Below are 4836 nucleotides of genomic sequence, written 5' to 3' on the forward strand. Positions count from 1 at the left end.
GGACCTACGTCCTATCTTGGATCTAAGGAACGTCAACGGCTTCCTCCGGAAGGAGAAGTTCAAGATGTTGACGTTAGCTCAGGTCTTGGCTGCTCTAGACCCACAAGACTGGATGGTAGCGTTGGACTTGCAGGACGCCTATTTTCACATTCCCGTCCTGCCGGCCCACCGGCGTTACCTGCGGTTCACGGTAGGCCTGGAGCACTTTCAGTTTATCGTCCTCCCCTTCGGCCTTACCAGCGCCCCACGGGTGTTCACAAAGGTGATGGCGGTGGTCGCAGCCCATCTGCGCAGGTTGGGGGTTTCAGTCTTCCCCTACCTAGACGATTGGTTGTTGAAGGCGGGCTCGCCCCAAACAGTCGTCCACCACCTTCAGATGACGGCAGACCTCTTGCACGACCTGGGGTTCTCCATCAATGTGCCGAAATCACACCTGTGTCCCTCTCAAAAGCTCCTTTTCATCGGAGCGGTTCTGGACTCGGCGCAGTTTCGGGTTTATCCTCCGGAACGGCGGGTTCGGGATATTCAGGCTTTGATTCCCATCTTTCAGCCGCTAACCCGAGTCTCGGTCAGGTTGACGCTGCGGCTGCTGGGACTGATGGCTTCCTGCATCCTTCTGGTGCATCACGCCAGGTGGCGGATGCGGGCTCTGCAGTGGGACCTGAAGTTTCAGTGGGCCCAGCATCAGGGCAACTTGTCCGACCACGTCTTGATCTCGGAGGGCACTGCGAGACGACTGCAGTGGTGGCTTACGGACCGCGATTGGGTCAGGGGCAAGTCCCTCTCCCTTCCCCAACCGGAGCACGTTGTCGTGACGGACGCGTCCCTCCAGGGCTGGGGTGGCCACTTGGGAGAGGCAGAGATCAGAGGCATCTGGTCTCCGGCGGAGTCCCGGCTCCATATCAATCTGTTGGAGCTGCGGGCGATTCGTCTGGCACTGAAGGCATTCCTCCCCTTTGTCAACGGGAGTGTAGTGCAGGTGTTCACCGACAACACCACCGCCATGTGGTACTGCAACAAACAGGGCGGAGTGGGGTCGTGGACCCTTTGCCAGGAGGCTCTGCGCCTCTGGCAATGGCTGGAACGTCAGGGCGTGACTCTGACGGTTCAACACCTGGCAGGTTCTCTAAACGCCAGGGCGGACGAACTCAGCCGTCGGTGCTCGATGGATCACGAATGGCGTCTGAACTCGGACGTGGCGCAAGGCATCTTTCTGCAATGGGGAGAGCCTTGGTTAGATCTATTCGCCACAGAAGAGAACGCGCAATGTCATCAGTTCTGCGCGTTGGAGTTTCCAAGACGGCACTCGCACGGCGACGCCTTTCGGCGCGAGTGGAGTTGCGGTCTGTTATACGCCTTTCCGCCTATACCACTTCTGCCCAGAGTGCTGAAGAAGATCAGGCGCGACCGGGCCCAAGTTATCCTTGTGGCTCCGGACTGGGCTCGAAGGTACTGGTATCCCGAGCTACTCAGCATGTCAGTCGGTCCCCCGATCCGCCTGCCCCTTCAGGAGGACCTTCTGTCGCAGCAGCAGGGGACGGTCCTCCACCCGAACCTGTCCAGTCTCCACCTCCATGCTTGGAGATTGAGCGGCGGCAGTTGAGGCCATTTGACTTGCCTCCTGAAGTCTGTGATGTTATTCTGGCAGCCAGGCGTCCCTCCACTAAGTCGGTATACGCCTGTCGGTGGAACAGATTTGTGGCATGGTGCACAGCAAAGGCTGTGGATCCTCTTTCTGCCCCTCTTTCGGAGGTTCTTCTGTTTCTTCTTTCTCTTGCCCAGCAGGGCTCTGCTCTGGGCACTATCAAGGGCTACCTTTCTGCCCTTTCAGCCTTTTTGAGGCTTCCTGATCAGCCTTCTTTGTTCAAATCCCCGATTGTAACTCGATTCTTGAAAGGCATCACTCACATGTTTCCTCCTGTCCCGTTTGTGATGCCTCAGTGGGATTTGAACCTGGTTCTGACTTTCCTGATGTGTGCTCCCTTTGAGCCCCTTCATTCTTGCCCTCTCCGTCTCCTGACTTTAAAGACGGCTTTCCTGGTTGCCATCACCTCTGCCAGGAGGGTGAGTGAGCTCCAGGCTCTTTCTGTCCAACCTCCTTTCCTGTCCATTCATCCTGACAAGGTGGTTCTGAGGACTAGACCTTCTTTCCTGCCCACGGTTGTTTCGGCCTTTCACATCGGGCAGTCCATCACCCTCCCTTCCTTCTTCCCGCCTCCGCATCCTTCAAAGGATGAAGAGCGGCTCCATCGTCTGGACCCAAAACGTGCGCTTTCCTTTTACATGGATCGCACTCGCCAGTTCCAGGTGGATGACCAACTGTTTGTTGGCTACGTGGGTGCGAAGAAGGGACGGGCGGTTTGTAAACGAACCATCTCTCGATGGGTCGTCCTCTGCATCAAAGCGTGCTACTCTTTGGCTCGGAAGGAGCCTCCTGTTGGGCTGAGGGCCCATTCCACTCGGGCCACGGCGGCTACTACTGCCCTGGGCCGGGGAGTCCCCTTGCGGGACATTTGCCAAGCGGCTACGTGGGCCTCGCTGCACACCTTTGCGAGGCACTACTGCCTGGACAGTCAAGTCCGGAGGGATGGCTTCTTTGGCCGTTCTGTCCTCCAGGACTTTCTGGTGTAGTTTTGTATTGGTTCGCAGACCCACCACCGGGGTTGGTATTGCTGGGGTATGTATTCTAAGGTAAGGAATCTAACACTAACGTGTTTCTTTCAGATGAACAAGTTACTTACCTTCGGTAACGATATATCTGTAAGAAACATTAGTTAGTGTTAGATTCCTTACCGAACCCACCCATCCTCCCCGTTCTGCGAACTGATACCTAGGGTTAACGGACATCCCTTTCAGGGCCCTAGTTTTACATGGCACCAGTGTTGGTTCTCTCATGGCTCTGCGTCTCCTGGCGCGGAAAAGCTGTGTGCAAAGAACTGACGTCAGCGCGCGGAGGCGGCGTCTATATGCTCCAGCGACGTCATCACGGCGCACGACGCCGACGACGGACGCGGAGCCGCAGGGGACGCCTGCAGACGACGCCTACCGACGCGCAGGGGTACTGCTACGCAAAAGTTTCCGGATCCAGACTGACGCCTGGGGATATTCTAAGGTAAGGAATCTAACACTAACTAATGTTTCTTACAGATATATCGTTACCGAAGGTAAGTAACTTGTTCTTCGCATTCCACTTTTCAAGTATATGGTTTTCCGTGCCCCTCGGGCATTTGTATATACTGTGCTAACTTAAGTATTTTTGTAAGAGTTTTGGTTTGTGCTTAGTACCCTGTCCTCATAAAGAGTACAGGGCTGTTGTGATCTTTAATAAATAACTGTTTATTTTCATAACACTTGTGTGGTGTCCTTTCACTTGGTGTTCAAGGGGTATATGTGGTATAACAGCTGGCTTAACACGCCCTCTCGAGTCTTTAGCCTTAGACTGCTCGTATCCACGCTACTAGGATAGCTGGTCTATAAGGTTGACTTACAACCAATCATCAATAAGGGTTGCTGGACTGATACATAGTGTTCACTAGAATAGTGAGCACTGCATATCAGGCCACCTTCTCACACACTTCATTTAGAGCGCTGGCGTCAAACGTTGAGATAGGAGCGGCAGCCCTTTCCGATCATGCACCACTCACAGCGGTGTTTACCTTTCCACCGGTGGGGCGCAGTGCCCGTTGCTGGAGACTGAGGGACACGCTGCTGCACAGACAGGGGGTTGTGGCCAAGATCAAGGAAGCTATAGCTGAATACCTGGTACACAACACACCGACGGACACTTCACATGCAACACATTGGGCAGCACTCAAGGCAGTCATACAGGGCGAGTTCATTGCAATCGCGGCAGCAGAAAATGCGGAGAGGGCCCGTAAGAGAGACGAGCTCTCTGCCCGCACGAAGGAATTGGAGCAGGTACACCAGAGGACAGGGGCGCCGCGGGTGTGGAAACAGTTGTGAGTGGCACGTCAACAATTAGCAGCACTAGATCAAGATAGAGCAGAATACGCGGCACTATGGCTACGACATGCATACTACACGGGAGGCGACAGATGCCGGAGGCTGTTGGGTTGGGCACTCCGCGAACAGCAGCAGCGACACTCGGTGCAGGAAATACACACGCAGGACGGAGTCACAGTGACGGAGGATGGAGCTATAGCGCAGGCATTTAGTGACTTTTATACCACACTATACGAGGGGGCTGCTCTGGATCCAGCGGACGGGGCGGCCTTCCTGGACTCGGTGTCCATACCGGCTTTATCGACGGAACAATCAGAACTCCTTGACAGGGAGATCCGTCCTGAAGAAGTCATTGCCGCGATCTCCCGCCTCAAGCTGGCCAAGGCGCCGGGACCGGATGGCTTCACCGCCGCCTTTTACAAAAAATTCTGCCCCCAGGTTGCTCCGTTGTTGACTGCCCTCTTTAATTCCTTCTCGGAGCCCGGCGCCATCCCAAGAGATCTGATGAGTGCCATGATCTCGGTCATTCCCAAACCGGGAAAGGACCGAACGCAATGCGGGGCCTACCGCCCTATCTCGTTACTTAACGTAGATCTGAAGCTTTACACCAGTATACTGTCGAAGCGGCTGGGCCCACTTATGCCGGGTCTCATTGATCCGGACCAGGCCGGCTTTATACCGGAGCGCCAGACGGTCGACAACACAAAAAGAGCACTCCACTTAGTGGAACGGGCCTCCAGGTTGCCGGGAGAGTTCATGATGTTGGCAATTGATGCGGAGAAGGCCTTCGATGGTGTCCACTGGCCGTACTTGGAACAGGTGCTCATCAAGGCAGGGTTAGGCGCGAGATTTCGTACGTGGGTTCTGAACTGC

This window comes from Lissotriton vulgaris, chromosome 2_1, assembly GCF_964263255.1.
Source record: "Lissotriton vulgaris chromosome 2_1, aLisVul1.2, whole genome shotgun sequence".
NCBI lineage: Eukaryota > Metazoa > Chordata > Amphibia > Caudata > Salamandridae > Lissotriton > Lissotriton vulgaris.